This window comes from Poecile atricapillus, chromosome W (assembly GCF_030490865.1).
Source record: "Poecile atricapillus isolate bPoeAtr1 chromosome W, bPoeAtr1.hap1, whole genome shotgun sequence".
Taxonomy (NCBI): Eukaryota; Metazoa; Chordata; class Aves; order Passeriformes; family Paridae; genus Poecile; species Poecile atricapillus.
Genome location: NC_081288.1, coordinates 54,231,422 through 54,254,243, shown reverse-complemented (window position 1 = coordinate 54,254,243; position 22,822 = coordinate 54,231,422).

The window sequence follows — 22,822 nt, the reverse complement described above, 5'->3', positions numbered from 1 at the left end:
CCAAGCACTGGCCGAGTGTCAGTAGCTGCCTACATACACATCCTGAAATAACAGGGGAAAAAAACCTGATTTTGATTAGGCCACAAAGAAAAATATGTAATCTGACTTTAAACACCTAATATTTATCCCAGGATCAGAGCACACATCTTCACTAATACAACTTTTTTACTGACAAATGAAGACCTGAGCAGCTGACGCAACCTCTATGTAAACCCAGGCTCTGAGAGTGACTATTGTCCACCAGTCCCTTCTTGGTTCTTAGAAGGAGTCCTCTGACTCCTACAGTTACTCTGTAGCTTCAAAGAATGCAAGGCTGATATCCTACTCTGGCCACAGACAGGTGGGTGAAGGAAGTTAAAAGTATGTGCCTATTCAGCCTGCTCATCCTTGCTGCTCCTATAACAATGAACATTGTGGTCTACAGCAGACCTGGACTTAAAGCAACTTACACAAAACAGGATTCTGACTCTCCAGTTGAGCTAGAAGTTGCATTTAACTTGCAGAAACTTTCTAATATTGTGTAACAATTTTTATCATTTGATTGCATAAACCTGCTTACTAAGATTTGATTGTAAAATCTTTGGTAAATCCAGTTTTACTACTTGAGAGGGCACACATAAGTGTCATCATTTGGAAAAAAGTGCTTCAGCTCTGTGTGGAGCTGTTGAAGAGACTTGACTCAAAACATATGGTTAAGAACTGAAGAGTAGGAACATGTTTATCTGAACAGTGGAAGTTTGCAGATTCAAAGGGATACATATGAAGACAATCAAGAATTGGGAGAGAAAAAAATAAAGCAAAATTTAAGCAGTCATTCAAACAGGGTGTAGGAGAAAGAAAAGCTCCAGAGGAATGAAGAGCTATTTTCATTCCCATTATATAAGGTAGACAACTACATGTGACAAAACATAAGTGGGGTTTTTAAAAATAATGTACTCCTAGTAGGGTTACCATGTGAATAAGGTATATAGCAAGTAATATAGTCTGTCTTTCCTGAGTGACTTTCATAAAATCAATATTCAGCAACTCTTGCTTTCTAGCAAACAATGGGACATTCAGCTTATATGTGAGGGGAAAGGGCATTCCAGTGAAAAAGAGGGCACAGAATGGGAAAGAGAAGCAACATTGGCTTGACAAAAGAGTCACAGAATGCCAATTCAGAGGGTGAGTGTGAGAGTAAAATCTGCTTCCATGCCTGCTACAGCATATATTACACAACTGGCACTTACTTGGCAAATCATCCACTCAGGCACTGAACTTGGCAGCACCACAGGGATAACCTCTATGTGAGGAAGGACTGTTCCTCAACAATATCTCTAAAATATTTGGCACCAAAATGCTTCTTTTTTGTTTTTTCTTTTTTTTTTTTGAGAAAGCAAGTATTTCTTTCACTTTGTATTTCACTTGAAAACAAGCATTTTCTATTGGCTGCAAAGGAGATATCCTGTCAGTGACTTTTGGTATATTCTTCATATGGTGTTTCAGATTACTTAATATTGTGTACAAATGCCATGGTACAACCAGCCCATTTTAAAGATGTTCCCATGTTAGAGAGCAATGGGTGTATTCAGAGACTTGCCCAGTTTAAATGATCTCCTTGTTAATTATTTGAGGAATTATGACAGAGTGCTTGGGGCTGCAGTGCCCTGGTAGAAAGTCTACAGATGGAAAAATGAAAAGCACTCAAAATAATGGTGAAACTGAAATGTATTTTTTTTACTGACACACTATCTTCTGCACAGCAGTGAAATAAAGATTTGGAGCATTAATAAGAGGAGCAGTCTCATCTTTAGCAAAGTAAATCTGTTCACTTTAATGATTTGCTGCAGGTTGTATACTTAAATTACATAGTCGTAGAAAATTAGTGCACAATTCTACAAACATGAGAATGAATGCTATTAATTTGTGCAAGAAAAGTTAAGAACATCTTCAAAGGATGTAGCTTTTGGATAGTTGCTTTAAAGAGGGATGGGATCACTTGACTCCAAGAATGAGATAGTGTGTTTCTTAGCACACTCCAAATATGAAAAATCAGACTTCTGGATAAGAATCTAAGATTCTCAAAGAAAGCAGGGATTAATTTTTACTGTGGTTGGAATTGTGATTGCTAGAAAGACACAAATATGTTACTCTTCCAATTTGCAAAGAAACATGAAAGTGAACAGAGGCAAAGATGCTTATTATGATGCAGATGAAATTAATTTCTACAGACTTGATTTTGATTTACATTTAGTCTCTAAGGAATAACTGAAACTTTTTAGTCAAGTTAAATAATAGCATGTCTTCTTGCTGTGCACAACAAATTCAAAGTCTTTGAATCATGAGAATGAAAGTCACATACAAATATGTAGGCATTGTAAGCGATTTACACTCTTTTCAGTACCTCCCACAGAAAGCCTGTTCAGGTGGAACATAGACATTACTTTTACATAATGTAGGTGTAAATGCTATTGTGAGCTTTAGAGGATATAATCATTCTGAGAATTATTCTTGCTAGGAAAGATTGCAGCAGTGAACTAGTAGATCTTTGTAGGTAAACATTTTAAATAGTGTTTTCCCATATGCATCCCCATACTTAGTAGCAGATGGCATAAAATGGCATCACATGTTGATCTCTCCCTTTTTCTCTTTCCATTCCACTGTCACTCATTTTGATGAATAGCAGGTCACAGCCAAAATGACGCACATGTATCTAATGCCTGAGGCCCAGATGAGGAAACAAGACTCATTTCAGGTCTGAACTTGATCATTTTAATGATAGTGGGAGGAGACAGGAACTGTGCCTGATCAGATGGGATAAGCAGCTGACTTTCACTCCCTTCCTGACCTGTAATGGACAGACATTCGGTCTTGACAGGACCTTTGTCTTGTCTCTTTGCATGTCTCCACGCTCTGAGGCTGCAATATGTCTGTGTTGGGTGCTGGCACTCCAAGAGTGCTTATGCTACCCTTGAATGTTCATCACAAATATACTGGGTACAGATTTCCTGAAGGACTTCACACAGTATTGATTCCATTATCTTCAAAAAGAACATCTTGGTTCAGAAGACCATGAATCATGTAGGTGAAAGTATATTTTAGAGGATGAGAACACCTTAGAGAAAAAGGGACAAAAGACCAAAATGAAGGAAACCTTAAGCTCCTGAGATTTCTAGGTGAACATTTTCTTTGTAGTTGTTGGAGAGGTTTTTAGCACTTTTTCCTCAATTTGTCTGCCTTGGAATTGAGATGACAGGGAGATACAAGATCCTCTCATTTAAATGATCTGTTCTTCCACTGCTGTATAATGCTACAGATTCAACAGCAGGGAATTGCAAATTCTCTTTTCTTGTCCAGCATAGAGTAAGCCCTGTTTAAATCTCAGATCTAGGGGTGTCTGCTCCTGTGTGCTAGCACAAACACTACTTGCTGGGTAAATCAAAGAGCTTTCTCTCTCATAGCTCTATTGCTGTAGCTTATATCTTGCACAAGGTCTTAAAGTAGAAGATTTCTCTCCTTTATCCAAAATAATCACATTCAGCTTTTGGATTACAGCTGAGATGGCAGCTTCACAGCCTAACGCTCACAGCAAACAAAATAGGATCACATGAAATTCATGCAAAGATTTTTGATTAAGAGACATCAGCAAGCAACTGTAGATCTGTGAACACCAGGGATATTAAAAGTTCTTGGACTCATTAATATATAAGTAATTTTTGTGTCTTGCCACTGTGCTATCTGAGTGGCTCAGAAAACCCCCATGAGAAAAGCAAAGAATGATCCCAGTTTGGGAGGAAGAATAAGAGAAGGCTGGGAGAAGTGATAGTCACGCAGAGCATTTGCAGAACAGCCAAGATCACAATCCATGCTTCCTCCCCTTTATGATTTTCCCATCCTTCCTCTTACTAGATTGTTGGCCAAATAAATATGTGCCTTCTATCCAAAGGTTTCTCCTGGTTTTATCATCATGATCAAGCTAATTGGGAGCAGGAGGGTAAATGAGGCATAGCTGATGTACATGGCATGATGCCCAGCTGACGCTACTATTAAGCTGATGCCGGAAAAGTTAGGGAGCCATAGCCTGACATTGAATAATAAGCCTGTTGCAACTCAAGTGTGGGGCAGAGAGAGATTTTCCTGCAGCTGGCATCATGTCTACAAGTGGTGTACAAGAGAAAGTAATGAATGACTTGGCTTTTTATGTTTCTAAGTTCAAATCATCACAGTTCATCAGGCAGCCATGAGTCTGACTGATGACTCCATGTAGAAAGCAACAATCATTTCCCTTAAGAGTGACAGATGAAGAATAAGTTGCAGTTATAATCTCCCATTTCATGGGTTATATTGGCAATTTAATGGACTGTACTTTTTGACTGATTTATGTTCCAGTTCCCTGTTTTTTTATCTGATGTGAATACCTATAAATTAAACATTGCTTGTGATGAAGGATAACAGCTGACATCATAAACAAAGCACACTGGAGACAAACTAAACTTTCATTTCAGAATGATTTTGCTCCATCAAAACAAGGTACTGGCATCTTGCTCAGCACTTTTTCCATTAAAAGCCTGCTTGCCCAAAGGGGAGCATCTGTTAAGATCACTGCTGCCACATGGAAGCCTTTTCCCATATGTACTACATACAAAATGAAATGCCGACATAAATTTTTTCAACACAAATGAAATGTGTTTTTTAAGCAAAAGAGAAAAACATCTATGTAAAAGTCAAACTCTGCTGGTAAATTTGGCTGAAACCTCCTTTTATCACCCTCTCTCGCAGATTATCCAAATATGCTAATCTGCTCTGAGTACCTGACTTTGGAAGGACAAGGTTGAGTTTCTCAGATTAGATACTCAAATCACCAAAGATTTTTATGAAGTTTTGGAGATATTACAGAGTATGTTACTGCTTGGTTAGAGATGCTAATGATTTACAGGAAGGTTGTGGGTAATTAAAGGCTTTATTAAGTGGTAACCATTAAAAACCAATTATTTACTATTGATTAGCATATTATGATGGGGCTAATTAAACAGAAGAACAACTTATTCAGTGTTTCAATGGATTTGCCTTTGACTGGAATTTTCTTGAGGATAAGCTGCTTTTCTAAAAGGTTTGGGAACATTCAGACAGAAAGTCATAGTTAAAATTCTCCTTTTGAAAGGGGTTGTGTTTTAATTACCATACTGTTTCCTTCTGTTTTTGTCCTTTTACAGAAATAAAAGAAACTTTTGCAATGTTTATTTGGGTCGAGCAACTATCTGATAAAATGTTGTTCTTTAATATTTGATCTGCATATATTTCTCATTCACCACAAGTAGGTGCAGCCAGGAGGGACTGAAGAGTGGAGGTTGAGAACTGACTCAAGGCTCCTTTGCTCTACTGCTGGTCGTGTGCCACACCTAAACCACCTCCTAATTGCAGAGCTATATATAGGGAACTTTCAAACTAAGTACAGAACTGGTTTTACAAGGTTATTTTCCTGTCATAAGAGCACAGTAGACATTTTAAGCAGGATGGAGGGGCCAAGGACAGAAACATGGCCAAGAGAGATAAGAGGTTCTTGTGGGTCAAAAGAGTCATAACCAGGAAACTACTCCTATGACCATGCAGCACTCCACTGCAGTGTCTAGCAGGAATGATTTAGCCATGTTCAGAATTCTAGGAAGAATTATAGCTGCATGGGCCCTCCCAACACCATAATATTATTTCATTCCAGGGCTTTTATAAGGGTTTGCAGTTCCTCAGTCCCTTCCAGCAGTTGCTGCTGCTCTTGTGTATTTGCAGCTGCTGTTTCTGTGTGGGCTTTGCTGCCATATGGCACGATAATTCTCACTTACTTACCACAGCTCTGCCTACTCTTCTAATATCCACAGTGTTATTGAATAGTACATAACTTTGTTCTTTGAAGAGAATGTTATGTGTTTGGACTGTAAATCATGAATCTAATGGTTTTATTCCACAGACCTGAAGGCTTAATTAAAGCGATGCAAGTTGTTTTGTTTTTTTTTTAATCAATCGTCAGTCATCTTCTGCAGTAGGTGGAAAACGTTCCTGTTTACATCTTTACCTTGACTGCAAAGCTCTTATCAGTGGACAAAAAGATGTCACCAAATATGTAATCTTTGAAAAGTGCTGTTTTCAATAAAGCATATCCTAGAGAAATATCAGAGATGCTTTGTTTAACTGGGCTGGAATAATCATTCAATATGATGTGCCATGAAATCAAACAGGTTTGAGGTCACCTGGGCTTATCTTTCAGTTGATTTGTTTTTCTGTTCAAAACCTGCAAATTCAGGGTGTTGTGGGCAGGTGGATGGGTTGATCTGTCTCTGGGCTTTCAAGCTTTTCTCTAGTACCACAGCACATGGATTAGAAGTCACCCAGAGATGAGAATGGAAGAATGGGGAATTGGATTATTTTCTCTCATTCTTCTACCTTTTTGTTATTGTTCCTTTCTGTTTGCTGCGTGTGCAAAAATAGCAATGAGCTGTAATGATCTCTCATTTCTCCTGCCAATATCATCCACTAACAACAAAACTGGATCAGACACATGGGTACATGCTTTTGACTGTCAATGGAAAGTAACACTTTTCTCAACCTCGTGTACTTATGTTCTATCCTAGAACAAGAGACGATTTACTGTGTAGATGTAATGATATCCATTAGAAAAATGTAGCCTATTATTAGACTAGAGAACTTCTTGTTTTCATTTAATCCTGTACTGTAAACTATTCACCAGGCAGCAAAACCACCACTAAGCAGAGAGCAACCTGTCTGAAAGACATGGGATTGAACAATAAAACTTCTATATCCAGAGATACAAGTTGTCAGCTGATAGCATCTTTGCTTTTTCTGCTTTTGTTGCAATGTGAAGTGCCCCAACAGAAAATGGGGATGGCATATGAATAATAAATATCTGAGGGTAACAGCTGGAGTTTCTCAGGGTGCCAGTGTTCCTCTCTGTAAAATGCTTCCCTGTATAATTTACTAGGTGTCTCTAATTAAAGTGGAGACAGTATATACAATTACACCTAACAAAGCAATACCTTTGAACAAAAAGGGTCACTGTGCTGCCTGGAAACTGGTAGTCTGTCTAAAAGTGAGCACCTGCAATTGCAAACCAGTGTTATTTGTCCTGCTTTTGGGCAGGAGCAGACACTGAATCCAACCCAAGAGCAAGAAACTTGTTTGTCGTCAGGAGTAACCCTGCCATGGCAGTGAGGGTGTCTTCACTCCACAGGGAACATGATCAGAGTTCCATGTTCTGTCAGTAGTGGACAGAGTAAATGGCATTTTACTGCACACCATGAGGCTGCAATGTAGGGGTAAACCCCAAAATCTCTATATGTAAGAGCCAAGGAACAGCCATACAGGCTCCTGATCCATTCTGGATTAAACATGGCTATTGGGATGCGACTCTGGATTCTGTTCCTTTCAATGTGGGCATGGCAGCAAATTCAGGCACTGATCATGAGGCAAGGGTTTAGCTTGAGAATAAATTTTGGGTATGTATTAATATGTTTTTTTCATTGATTCGCTGCTGGAGGAGCATTATGGACTTTTTACTGTGATATAATGTCACAATTAGTTGTGAGAGCCACTGAGCCTGCTATAAAGGGCATTTCATGCCATCATATTTGCTGAAAAATTTTTCATGCTTCCAAGAACAAGAATATACACTCAATTATTCTTAAAGTGGCAATTATCTCCATGTGGATTTAATTAGAAAATTACTAAAGAGAAGGTAGGGTGCTTTCCTTTTGCAAATGCAAGTTTCAGGGAAAAAATTGTGTAAATCTTGCTGTCCTGGTTGAGCCTTTAAAATGATAATAATAATAACAACAATAAAATCTTGTTCTTAAAAGGCCAGGAAAGCATTTGATGTAAATAGATTCAGCTCCATGGAAGCACATGGATTTTTGCCAGTTGATACCAATTTAGAATCTGTCCTGACCTTTCATGCAGGGATATAAAGTAGCCTTATGGCAATTGCACATTTTGAAAATGACAGAGCTCTTTTAAGACACATTTTACAGAGTTATTGACCCTTAAAAAGAAGATTTGATAACAAAAACTCTACAATAAATGGGGGGGGGGGGGGGGGTGTTTTGATGGGGGGTTTTGTTGGGTTTTTGTTTGTTTGGTTTGGTTTTGGTTTTTTGTTTTTGTTTTTGTTTTTGTGTTTTTATTTGGGAGATGGGAAACATAGTGAAACATAGTTTCTTGAAGACTTTGACTATTACTCTGGGTTATATTGAATTCAACCTCAGTATGTGAGAAAATTCAATTGATTCTGATGGACTTGTTCACAATTCTAGGGAATTATTCAAAGACACTTAAGTTATTAGAATTGGATCATGTCATAAATAGAAATAAAACTTTATTTTTTGAGAGATGGATGAAACAGGGTAACACCTTTTCAGCTTAGCTAGCTACCTAGCCCCATAAATCTTCCTAGACATGTCATTGAAGGAAAGCTTGTAAAAACCTTCTTGACAGGTTAGTGTTTCCCACTAGTGTTTCAAGAGGTGATTTTGTAGCCATGCCTCTGATACCTTGCAGTTCATGGGGTAACATTTGACTGCGCTCTGCAAAGTGATTTGAAAGTCATAGCCACAACCACTGTGAATTTTTTTCCATGGATGCACATTTCCATGTCTGTTTGATGGCTCTTCACTTACCAGTGGCCATGCTGAGACTATGCAGCTGGAGAGGGGCAGTCTTAGTTTGCTAATCATTCTCTTGTCACTCAGAGTAAGGAGGCAAAACCACTTTACACTGGTACAGGTGTAATGGTCAACTTTTTTCTGCTTCCTGGCAAGACACACAAATTAGCAAAGAAAGTGTCTGAATCAAATAATGTGACACACAAATTACCTACATCTTAGTTCTCAGTCTATAAACACAAAACCTGCAAAACTGTATTTGATGGGAGGAGCAAAGAAAAATAGGATATATTACAGAAAAAAGGCTATTTTAGCAGCTATGGCATGAATTGCAGAGCAAGTAATTTCAGAATCAGAATAGTCTTTTAGATATAAAAGAATAGTTTTTTTCTTAGTTTAGAATATATTTTAGATAAAAGATGGAACTATAACTGTATGGGGTTTGGACTTAAGAGTGAATTGAAATCTCTGGATTTTGTTTCGTAGAGATGTGCTGGCAAGAAAACTGGGATGAGGCTGAATATAAAGAAACCAAATAAGCCAAGTTTTTGTGGGACTTTTAAAGGAGGAAAAAAAACTTGTTTAGTTCTTACACTACAGCAAGTGAACAACATTATTTGGAGAAACACACATGGGAACAAGAAGGGGCTGCATTGTTCTATCACTAGATGCTGTGCTATCAGTAGATAATTCATTGTCTTACCTTAGCTTTTGTAAGTATAGCAAATAATGTTGTACATTTTAAAAAAAGATCATGATAGTGGAGCTAAGGTATTGGAGTAGAGCAGTGGGTTTATTACAAACCAAGGAAGATATAATTAAAAAAGTAAAAAGTACAAAGAACAAAGAATTAATGTAGTGCTTCATGGGTAAGCGTGGCTCTATCTTAACTCTGCTCCAGAACTAAAAAAAAAAGGAAAAGAATCAGACCTTTGCATATGTAGAAATGAATGTAATTTAACAAAACAGGCTGAATCATGAATTGAATTATGCAGCAAGAGCAAGTAAAGTGTCTGTAATGCTGTTATAGAAATGTGACTGTGATAAACTCACTCACATTACATCCTTTTTCTAATTCAATTGCCATGCCCAAGCCCAAATTGCTGGGTTTTTTCTGTCACTACGGATAAAACAAAACCATTATAAATGAGGACATGTTTTTTTTTGGTCTTTGAATAGTTGGATATTATAAAGCTATGTCTTCCTTCCTAATAAACATTATATTTACAGTTAAACAAACAAACCCACAATTTTATAGCCAGTCCATCTTTATGTCCATGAATAATATGTACTGCATTAAAATTTGAAAATAAAATGCACCATAAAATTGCACATGAAAATTCATAGTGAAAATGAAAGAGGAATAAACTAGAACAGAATCTTTGACATATAGCAAATTCTATGGAAAAAGAAAAGTCAGTCCTTGCCTGAACTTTCTGCTTCTCATCCTTATCACAGTTTTAGTACACCATCACTTCATGGCTATAATTTTGTTATTAATTATGTTATTAATGTCTTCAAATGAGTCTACATATTTGCTCTTTGCCTCTGTGCACTATATGAACTGCAATCTCTGTCTCTGCTTATCTTGGATTTTTTATACAGGGTGGTAAAATGTTTATATGATCTGATTAGTTTTAGAATGAACAGTTTAGCTATCAGTTTTCCAGAGGACATAAATTTTTCATAGAATACCCATTGGGTTTTTTTGCCAAAAAGTAACAATTTCAAGCTCCTGCCTTTTTTTTTTTTTTTTTTTTTTTTCCCCTGCATATCAAAGCTGGATGTAAGGGTCTACAGTTGAATATACAAACAAGAAATTTTCTGCTGGGAAGGGAAGAGCAGTGCATCCCTGGTAAATAGCCATGTGCTTATTTTTACACACTGTTTTTATGTAAAATAAGTGTGAAAAAAAGGACTGTAGATTAACTAGGCACACATGGGAAACAGCTGATATCAGCAAGCCCTTTCCTTGAGATGAGTTGTCTAATGTTATGCTGGTTGTACCATTGCAGGATCCCATCCAGAGTCTTGATGTTGGAGAGTTTGGTAAAAGAACTTAACAGGATTGTTTTTATTTGTGTTCTACAAGATTTACAGCTGGTTAAATAAAAGTTCTGATTCCTTGGCAATGATGTGTGCTCTGTTGAGGTGTAGGTCTCTGGTGCTGTGTGTACTTTTGATGCCAATATGAAGCTTCTGACTCTACAGTAGCAGCAGGAGTGTTATGCCAAATATAATCTATACTGTGATTTTCAAGAAGAAAAAACACATTCAGAATGTTTCCTTAGGACTTGAAGTTGTCAGGATCATAGCCTAAACAATGTAGTAACTTACCCAGTGGGAGAGCAATGCATGGCCAAGTTCTGCATCAGAAGAAATCTTTTTTAACAAAAGGAAACATTTGGGCTTTGATTTTTGTTTGACATTTGGCAGTAGAAACTGTTCTGGGCAAATAAACATGATGGAAATTGTGTATTGAAAGTAATTTTTATCGCTTACACAACAGTAAGTAACAAAATTGTGACTTAGGACACATCTTCATGAAAGCTTACATCAAGGTTAGCCTTTAACTAAGGCAGCAATAGATGTAGGCCAGAGTTCCTGTCCCTTGGAAAGGAAGAAAAATGTAAACTGAAGCCCTCTGTGCCTTTTCCATTCCAGGAGGCGTCCAAAAAGACAAGAAATGAGTACTGTAGCCTGAAAAATACATAATTTCATCTCTTTTCTGTGCACACATTTGCTTTAGTGTATATGTGCTGTTTATAGGTGGAATATAATATATAGATTAAAAAATAAAGTATTATTTTGATTCCTGCAGCAATTTAGTTTATCTTTGGATAAATTGGGCTACTGTACATTCACCACCTTATTATGCCCACCGCTGAGCCAGTTATGTATTTCCAATGCAGTCTGTTTGGATTTTTTTTGCTTTTTCTCAATACAGAAGAAATTAAAAATGAACCTAAGCAAGCATTAGATAAAAAGAATTTTTAAATTTTTTAATATACACCTTATCTCACAGCTGGTGCCAAGGAGGTTAAATAAATAGAAGTGAAGTGGAGATCTGTTTATCTTCAAACTAGAATTTTAAAAACACCATTTAAAATGCTTAAAAATCAAATACCTAAGGAATTTGTTTATCAGACCTAATTTGTGTGTATAAAATTCATCAGTTACATTCACACTTCATGATTCCACCTTGCTCAAAGTTGAACTTAAGCCAAAGATCTCATAAACAGGTAAATTGTCGGACTTTTAATATAAATTAAAAAACAAATTCAAGATTCTTTCTTTAAGTTACTTCATCCTTTTAAAAAGGATGAACATTTATCATGACTGCTTCAGGATTCACTTTAATACATATTTGATGAGATTTGAAAGAACTCAGACTTATAAATTCTCTTTTATTTAGGCCTTTCTAAATACTGAAGTGGAATCAACCTTGGATTTAAAGGAATATTAGCTCTCTCCTCACATATTCTGTCTAGTCTTGTGAGAGCTACCCATTGTACCCAAATACAACAGTTTCTTTAGCAGTGCTGAATTTTAGACACTAAAGACAGCCTCTCCTCAATGGGGGTTACTACAAGGGGAAAAAGAAATTTTCAGTGTGTCAGGGAAGGGACAATCTAATCCTCTTTGCTGGTACATCTGCTCTGGCAGTTTTGCTCTACAAATCAAAAGACATCCCATTAATTAAAGTTCCTTTTGCTTTCATTTTTATTCAGCTCAAGAAATGTGACCACTACTCAAAAAAAAAAAAAAAAAAAGAGGTTTCAGCCCACTTTCCTCACAAATATTCACCACAGAAGTGCTCACACTTTGTCTGGGTTTTCTTTTTCTTTTTCTTTTTCTTTTTCTTTTTCTTTTTCTTTTTCTTTTTCTTTTTCTTTTTCTTTTTCTCTTTCTCTTTCTCTTTCTCTTTCTCTTTCTTTCTTTCTTTCTTTCTTTCTTTCTTTCTTTCTTTCTTTCTTTCTTTCTTTCTTTCTTTCTTTCTTTCTTTCTTTCTTTCTTTCTTTCTTTCTTTCTTTCTTTCTTTCTTTCTTTCTTTCTTTCTTTCTTTCTTTCTTTCTTTCTTTCTTTCTTTCTTTCTTTCTTTCTTTCTCTCTCTTTCTTTCTTTCTCTCTCTTTCTTTCTCTCTTTCTCTCTCTCTCTCTTTATTTCTCTCTCTCTTTCTTTCTTTCTTTCTCTCTCTCTCTCCTCTCTTTCTCTCTTTCTCCCTCTTTCCCTCTCTTTCTCTCTCTTTCTCTTTTTCTTTCTCCCTCTCTCTCTCTTTTCTCTCTCCCCCTATTTCCTTTTCCTTCTTAATAGAGAACCTTTTCCATTGGCAAAGTGCAATACATTCAAAGACTCTTATAAAACAAAGCTTTCAGCTCTTGGTCAGCAACAAACTCATCTTTGTTCATGCAGCCCTGTTAAGGAAAGAAGGCCAATTTTATGCAGGTTTCTATGGTCTGCAGCACAAAGGCTTCTATCTGCATGCAAGCTATCTGGCAGCCGCACAGCAGACCATGAGATCATCTATTTTAGCAATCGCCAGCTGCAATGAGGAACTGTAAAATATTATGAACTGGTTTATATAGTGCTTTCCACACACACCCCACCCCCCCCCCCCCAAACAGGTGACACTACAGATTTATGTATTTTTTTGTGGACAGATAATAAGTGCAGCTCATGGGGTGCCTCCACATCTAGGTCTCAGGATCTGCTCTGCATTTTCCCCATGTGTCTAGGTCTGTTTTCATTGGACACCAATGTCATCTATCTTAAGCAGGAAGTGATGCTCGACTGCTTTATCCCTGGGGTTTTAACTGTTGTCTAAGGAATTCTGGCCCTTTATTTGATGGACTTTTACTGTGCTTTTGCTACCATCCACTATTATTCCACAGTGGGTGGCCAGCTATTTAACACTTGCCAGTTGCATCATACACTGCCCATAAAGACCACATACTGTAATTTCACAGCATGAAGAAAATGAGAATATTTCAGAATGTCTTCTCATAGAAGAAAAAGATGTTTTTAGAAGGAAACTTGAAAGGAATTGGAAGGGCTTTTATACAGAAAGATGAGTTGTCCAAGGCAGGATGCATACCCTGATCTAAAACACTGTGGAAAGACTCCCTTTCAATCCAGCAGGATTTGAACTGTATCTCTGCGGTAGATGGATTTATAAAACTGAAGATAAATTTAGATACATAGTTCAGTGTGTTTCCTTGTTTATTAGCATAGATAGAGGAGAGCTGAGTGTCCGAGTAAAGAAAGAGTCAACCAGAAAGTGATTTCCTGAGAGACAGTTTTGTTGTTGTGCACAGCGCCCACCTTATGAACAGATGAGCAAGATAGCATAATAAAGTATAGTGGGGAATTGTATTATGTCAACCCTTGCACAAAAAAATCACTTTGAGCTTGTTTTTTTTATGCAGTGACTGCCAGGAAGACAGTGCCTTGTTGAAGGAGAGCGCCTCAGGGTTGCTTCTACATGTAGTTAAATTAGCATTTCCCTAAATTTGAAGGCTAAGCATGCTGTGTCAGAAGCATTCTCCTGAATTTATCAATTCAATTCTAAAATGTTTTAGAATTTGTTTTCCCATATTTTCTGAATATCACGTTGTTTTTTTTTAACTAAAACACCTAAAAACCATAAAGGAGGGTGGAAAAGCAGGATGATAATCATGCTTCCTGTTGTATGTGATATATATTTACCTGAAAAGCAGAACCAATATAGGATGCTCCCTTCCAAGCATGTTTGAGTTGTTACACAGGAATAGGAAAGATTTACAAGCTTTTGTTATCTAGCAGCAGCATTTTGAAAACAATAATATTCTGTAAATAGAGAATAGTGTGTACTTTTTATTAGAGCAGGATATTCAGTTGCAGCTAGTTTGGCAGAAAAGCTCACCATGTAAATGAAAACAAAGTCTTTTCATACAGCATATTCTGATTTAAATAGTGTGGTTCTTCAATCAGTCCAGTGATTCCTCATACATGTCTTTTGGATCACAGCATCCATTCCAAGGCACAGGACAATAGACGTAGAACAAATGAACACATCATATTTACAGAATCGCATTGCAGCAGAGAAGCAGAAATTCTACAAAGCATGACGTTTACTGCTGTAAAAAGGTGACTGTCTTCTTTCTCCCTCTCCAGATGAAAAGCAGGCTTTGCCTTAGGTTATACACTTGTGATGCCCTAAGCAGTAGAAACACATTATTACTTTGTATTATTAGCAATAATATATCTTTAGTTTGTATTAACATTAATGTTTACTAGTATCAGCCCACAGCAGCAGATGTTACATAAATGCTTGTGGGAACTCTGTGTGTATTTGAGAAGATGGGTTCTCACATTGGGTTTAGCATTTCTTATAAAAGCCAAAAAATAAGCCTTGTTTTGTTCCCAAATATGAAAGAGAATTCATGCCTTCAGTAACACCTTTGTGAGTGGGTGAGAAGTGAGCTATATTTCAAATGAATTATTTAGCCACCCACACACAGATTTAAATGGATGATTAACCCATTAGTGTGTCTTTTCCTAGTGCATTTTTCACGGTGTGTGTGTGTGTGTGTGTGTTCCCACCAAGAAGACACACACAAAAAACTTGTGTAACCTGACACAGGTAGAAGAAATGAAGGAATACAATGAACCACAGGCTCTCAGTAAACATTCTCTTTGGAACTATATTAAAATACACACCTGTGTGTTAGAACATTTGGAATAATATTTCAGAGAATTGAAAAATCTGTAGCTATTTCTTAGGATAAAGCAAGCTTTCAAGAAAATGCATTCACACATCTATTCAGGGAGCAGCTGTGGGATTGTTGGAGGAACTGCTGGGTGAAGTTCTCTACAAGCTATGAGTTGAAAACCTCCCGTGAGCTGAATTTACACATTCATAAGCTGTGGGGTCCCATGATTTCATTTGCTAATCATGAATTACTATAGCTTAATCTTCTTCCGCATGTCAAGTAGGCCTTCGTAACAGGCTGCCTACCTGCTACATGGGAAGTAAGAGAAATTTGACTCTACTTAACCTGAAAAGGAGGAGCCACCTAAGCCTCATATGCAGAGCTTAGCAGGTTAAGTATAACAGTTTGCTGCTCACCTGAAATGAAGCAACTATTAGGCTACAATAATCATAAGGCTTCAATAGGATTTACGTTTCTAAGTGTGTATGTCATTTTTGAAAACGGGACTTCGGTGCCTAAGTGACTTAGGCACTTCTGAAAGTTTTACCTTAAGCAATGATAATTCCTTCCAGCTTTACAGGAATCAGTCTATCCTGGGCTTTTCCACTGTGCTGAAGGGTGCATTTTTCTATTGGGTCTATATACTGTGAAGAACTCATGATAGTTATCCCTAATTCTTCTTTGCAATGTAGTATCTGAGAATATGGATTCTAACTATGAAGCAGGGAGCACGGTGCCTGTGGAATAGCAGGTCACATAACTTTCTCAGTCTCATCTGAGGAAGTGGCCTGGGAAATCATGAGGAGGAATTAAAACAATCCTCAGAGATAGAAAACAGCCTTGCAGGTGCTGTTTGTCAGTTCCTTGTTTTCTTGCAAGAGAAGGTGAAGGGGTGGTGAACGCCACTGACCAATGATGGTGATGTGTTAGTTTACTAACCAATAAGAGTTTTACTTTCCTGTACTTTCATGTATCGGTCTGTAAAAGAGATCTGAGGTAATAAACCGAGATAAATTCTCCAGTTTGACTCCACAAGAGAGTCTGTGTCGTTCTTCTCGCTGTTCCCAATAGAGCGACATGAGAAAGGAGAAAAAATTATTCAGATAGAAGGAAGACTTCATTTCCTTAGGAGTGTTTAAGTGAAAAGTTAAATTCCATGGAAATAGCTTGTCAGGAAAACAGATACATAAATCAGGATGTTGGATATTTTTAATCCAGTGTCTGGAGCTCAGAGGTCAGTTGAGTTTGCCCTTTTTTCCTGATCTCAGATGGTTCCCAATTTGCAGCAAATGGTTGTATACCCTGTAGCCAGCTGTTCTCTTTACTCTGCTAGAGAGAAAGATTCCATTTGAATATCTAGATATTGGTATGTACCTCATAAATTATGTTCAAATAAATGCAAACTTTGGTTAGGACCAGTAGTTTCAAACTTCTATACAGCTCTGAGGATGTAGAAATCCATGAACTGATTTATCCGTAAAGGGAAAGGCATCTCCAGGCTGACTGTGTGATTAAGCTTCTGCTGAGGTCTGAAACAATGTTATGTTAGTCTTTAACAATCTGCTTTCACTTAAATGATAGGAATTGTTGTATGACAGTGATGATTGGAAACAAAAAGTAACGAAGGCAATGTCTCCAAAAGAAGTCTTAATTTATGCAAGCAAATCCTTTGTTTTAATAGATGAACCAATCTAGATGTTCATATCTGTGTGTAGTGCAGTACAGCATAATCTGCCATGAACACCAGATATTCTGAGCTATTTGGAAAACATATGTCAAGCATAGAATTCTTTATTACCCTTCATGCACACAAAGTTCAACCTGCCTGACCAGGACAATGTGTACTCCTATTTGGTGTTCTTTTAGAGAATAACAGCATCTATCTCTTGCCTCACTCAAGTTTTGCATAAATCTTGCAGATTTAAGGAAGTCAGTATGTCTCAAATCCTGAAGAGGCCACATCTAAAGATCAAACAGCATAGAATTAATACTTCCTTTTGAGCAGAGGAACCAGCAAAAATTCTTCCTCTCAGGTCTGAACTTCATTGTAAGTCCAGCCTTTCAGGGGGAGGCTCTCACAGGATCTCCATAGACTAAAAGAACAGTGTGTTCTTCGACAGATATGACTGTTTCCAACAGTTAAGGGCAGAAATATGATCCAGTTCTGCTTTTAGGTGAAATTGTGGGAGGCATTTTTGGGCTGTAGGGTAAGATTTCATGCTCATATTCCATGAGTCAAAAGATGTGTTTGGACAAGTGGCTTCTTAAAACCAGGATGTTGAATCTTCAGCTGATTTGCCTCAGCTGAGTTTCATGATACCTTCACAGTAAAACTTTTTCTTTACCCTAGACACAGAACAAGTGTTTTGCAATGGTGATATTGCAGCTCAGCTGTTATTTGGCCAAAAATTCCTTGTTTCTTACTGTCAGATGACAGGGCACATATTAAAGAGCGGCTTAACAACACTATCCAGGGAGTTGGAGGCTTTGATGTGCATTTGAAGGAATGAAATGAAAAAGGCCTTTTTGATCCTATTAAGGGCTGTTTTCTAGAGTTTTAATTGATACCAGTTGAGCTAGATGTACACATTATAATTTTCATTGCAATGAATGGGTTATGATATTTCTATTTTTATTTTTTCACAGTGAAGACATTACATTAAAGCAGATTATGCTTGCCACCTCTTATCAAAAAAGTAAGAGTTTATGAAGTGTTCATATGCACAGTGAGGAAATTGTTCATAAATTATTTCCATGATCAAAAGAAAATCAAGATACAACTTAGATATTTATAAAACTATAAACATACATATGTATATTTAAAAAAAAGAGAGATCAGTAGATGCAATCAGTCTTTAATCTAGCAGGCAAAGGCAGTATCTAGAAGTTAAACCAGATAATTAGGTAGAAGGTATATATTTTTAGCTTTTTTATGTGCTAGCTGGAACAAAACTCCTAGGGAAATGATGCCTGACTCAAACTTCAAACCTTGCTGATATGCTTGAGACAGATTTATTCACTGCAGTGGTATTAGTGATCTGTTGTCTCTCCAGGTTCTAGAGTAAGGGATTCTATATCATCCATGATATTGTACATTGCCTATCCCTAACTTTCTCACCTCATTCAACAGGTGGAAGATCAGTTATCTATTAGTTCTCTATCTATTAGGGGAAAGGATCGCTGGATAATGTTCTGTAGTCTGTGCTGGGCAACGGGACATGCTGCCTTATATGTCTCAGGTCTCATGAAGTCTGAATGACAAAAGTTGTAGTCCATTCTGTACAATTTCAGATATCTGTGCTGTTGTGTCTATGTTGAAACTAACTGTCCATGCCTCTACTTACATCAAACAGCTATTGAATGATGCAAGTCATCATTCTGTAATGAGAATGTATGCAAAAATAAATAAAAAGCCATAAAACATAATCTGGTGAATTTTGGGGAAGTAAATGTGGTCACTGGAAAATTCTGACATTTGATGGTTTTCAATTTATTCAATTTATTTCCATTTATGGCAAAATTACTAATGGAATGTCATAATTTTTTTGATCTTGAGGAATTTGGCATTCAGAAATGTACATTTTTAAAATTCATTGCCATAGGACTTGGCAGCTGTTTCACTGAAAAGAGGGTGCTCTCATTGTCTGCAGTGAATTTAGGAATGCATCATAGCATCTGATTTCTGAAGCACTTTCTACACACAGCTGATAAATTAATGACTAGGATGTGTTGTTCCTTCACTTACACCTCACACCACTTGATAAGCAATACCTGCTACACATTTAGATCATCACTAAAAAATCAAGCAGTTCATGATTCAATCTTCCTAACCTGATGAGACTTCAAAAATTAGTTGTGGTCAGTATTATTCACCATTCATGATAGAAAAGCCACCTGTGTTTTACATCAAATAGCATGTAAACCGGATTTGAAAAGGTGAAGCGATGACAACCTTTTGATATTTTTGTGTATTTGTGCATACTGACTATCTTTAAAATGGAAATGAGTCATGAATTCAACACACTCTAACATCCATAGAAACACCGTCACATGGAAGCATCAGTATGATCGTAGCAGCAGAGTAAGGCAGTCTTGAATAAAACACTGAAGAAGTGTTAGTTTACTTTAGTAATTCATAGAATTCAGCACCTAACTGGTTGCAAATATTGTGGAAATATAAATTCTGAATTTTATTAGAGAATATGTAATTTCTTAAGCTGAAGAACTATTAGATCTTTTAGAGCAGAGTATTCCAGTGGAAAGGTAAAAGCCCAGACAGAGGGCAGAGCATCTGGATGTGGAGGTGTACATCTTGTAAAAATTTAATGGGAATACTGGGAGCCTTGAGAGAAGCCAACTGTGTCCCAGGCTGCATCAAAAGCAGTGTGGCCAGCAGGTCAAGGGAGGGGATCCTGCCCCTCTGAAAAGAAAGAACTTAGGGGTCCCCTAATCGCGATCTTCCAGTTGGGACCCTACAAGAGAGATGCAAACCGACTTCTTACAAGAGCATACAGTGACAGGACTATATGTTGGGGGGCAATGTCTTCAAACAGAAAGAGAGTAGGTTTAGATTGTATCTTAGGGAAAAAGCCACTATTGTGAGAATGCTGAGACACTGAAACAGGTCACCCAGAGATGCCCTTTCCCTGGAAATGTTCAAAGCCAGGGTGGATAGAGCTCTTGTTGCCAGATAAAGAATTGTTTGCAATGATGGATTAATATAACACTTATTCTTCATAAACCACTAGCCTATGAATCCGTACAATGCTTATTCTGTAGGGTGATGTTAAGCACTGAGCAGAAAGAAGAACTGAAGAGTATCCAGCCCAGTTATCCCTACCTTTTACCAGCTGTCCAGCCAGTCGACTTCAGGGTCACTGACCACACAGGGCTACCAAAGAGATCTCCGGGACAGAATAACACAGGAGCATAGGGGAGGGAACATATATTAATGATCTTTGAGAAAATTATAATCTTATTAGTGTTTATTCAAGGAAAATCAATTAATATGTATGTAAAATACAGTATGTAAACAGAAGCTCTTTCTATGCTCAGGATGAATGATATTTCAGAGGAGATAGATATCCCCTTGTACATCTGGTAGTATATCTGGTAGTATAAAGAATGCCTTCTTCTTAATACTACATTGGTGTTAAAGAACTTTATTTTTACCTATTTTTGATGACACTCTGAGTGACTTGATCTAGTGAAACATGTCCTTGTACAAGGCAGGGGAGTTGGAACCAGATGATCTTTGAGGTCCCTTTCAACTCTGGTCATTCTATGATTCTGTGATGCCAAGATGCAGGAGTGGAGTACAGGGAGGAAAAAATTCTTTCTGAAGATCACTGCCAAGCAGTGGTGATCATGAAGCTATGTCTCATTTCATTCACTGCTTGTGTAGCCTGAAATCCAAATTTACCTGGATTTTTGCTCTGAAAAGGAAGTGAGAATTATTTGTTCCAGGGAACTGAAACACGGAATCTGACTGAGCCATATATACTGAGAGCAATGGCTGCAACGCCTGTCAGCAGAATGAGGGGCAGCTACTGAAAGCTGGATGGTTGAGAGCCGTGCTGCTGACTGGGAAAGAGGGAGGTTTATTTCAGTGTCTCATAATGACTCTTAGAGCATTCCCTTATTATGAGCTCTGCAAATGTTAACCACATCACTTTCAGACTCCCTTTACTGTAACTGGAAGTTACTGTCCAGGACATGAAGCCACCTACCTTGTATGATTCCTTCAAAGGCAGAAATAATACAGTAATCTGAATAGAATGCCCAAAGCCCAAAACTGCCAGGTCTGGTGCTAAGCAGTGTCCACAAACCCACAAATGAATTGAAGGACATTTATGATGTCATGTTTCAGCTTGCAAATTACAACTATTCTCTACTGTGTTATCATAAACATGATTTTTCTATTCTCCCATCCTAAGTTGCTAGCAGTTCCTAAGAAGAAACTGCCTGCTGCTCCATCTACAGCTGGCAAAGGGACAGAAGGACAGCTCAGCAAAGAGGTGCACTCCACATGCATTCATGCAGTTTCAGTTTGAAACTTTAGGATCTTAGAAACTAAGTACAAAAGTACTCTTGAAAGTTTTAAATAAACTATATAGAAGGTAAGAGAGCATGAAATGTGATTTAGTCCAGTCTTGAAATTAAACAGTGTTGAGCTCAATTTTCCATACAGCATTTTGGGGTAAATGCCTCTTCTGGTTTTCTTTAAAGTCTTGTAAGGTACCATGCATTTAGTAAGATAACCATGTTTATTTTGCTACTTTTGGGCAGAAAACAGGTTCCTGAATTTTCAAACTGCACAGACTAATTTTGATTTGCAAGTTATTTAAGACAACATTTTGTAACTTTTTGGTGAAGAGTAATAGATTAGCAAACATAAGTTGAACTGCAATTCTAGAAGTGACAAAGGGATAAAGTGATTTTACTCTGTATTTCAGCCATGGATTGCTCAGCAGTGTCAATGGTAAACTGATCTTTGTTTCTTTGTGTTTTGAAAAATTTTTGTACATTATTCTGCAGTTTATCTTCTCCTGTCTTTTCCTTAATTCTTAAATACTGTTAAGTCTTTTTCACATATTTTGTAGTCTATTCCAAGAATGGTCTGGGTTTTTTCCACTATATTTCTTTCTCTTTCCCTTTTGCTAGTTTGCAGCAGGAGAACTCTCTTTTCCTCTGTGCTCCCTAGGCACCACAGGTAGAATTGTCTAAGAGAGAGTGACTCTGACATTGCTCATATAGAAGCAGTCAAAGGCAATTAAATGAGACTGCTGAATACAAATCAAATATTTGACAGCCCACAATGTCAGTATGCCTTTAAGTGAAGGGAAAAAAACTGCAGGTTCTAAGTCTTGAACCTCAGGTGTTTTCAAATTTTTCACCTGTCAGACATGAGCTTCTGCACCCCATGTGAGGTGAAGGTTTCACCTTGTCTCAGGATCTGGACTCAAGTAGGAGAAATCAAACATGTATGACTGCGATTATATCCTTTTGTAGGAAGTGGATTGTAGGGGTTTGGCCAGAAAAGATGGCAGAACCTTTTGTTGTTGGTTAATCCAGCTGGGAAAGTGATTTCTCAGTAAAATCCTAACAGTGGACTCTATTTCCATTAGCTGCAACTTGTACTTGAGATAGCTGTACAGATCATATTGACCAAGCTGCTTCAGTAGCAACAGAGACGTTCAAATTAAAAGAGCTAGAGCTATAAAGAGCTTTTAAAGTCAGAACAGGTTAGTTCTGGGTCCCTTGCATATAGCTTTCTTTTTAGAAAGGTGAAAGCTCAGGTAATACCTCAAGATTAAAGCCATTACATTTTCAAATATATAAGTCCATTCTTTTGGGCATATAAAGCTATTCTTCCTCATAAAGCCTTTGCTTCTGCAGAATTCCGTGACTCTGTAAGCTGCTTGAGACCACTTCAATCTTAAAACCAATTCTTTATTTTGTTACTCTCAGTGAAAAAAGGCAAAG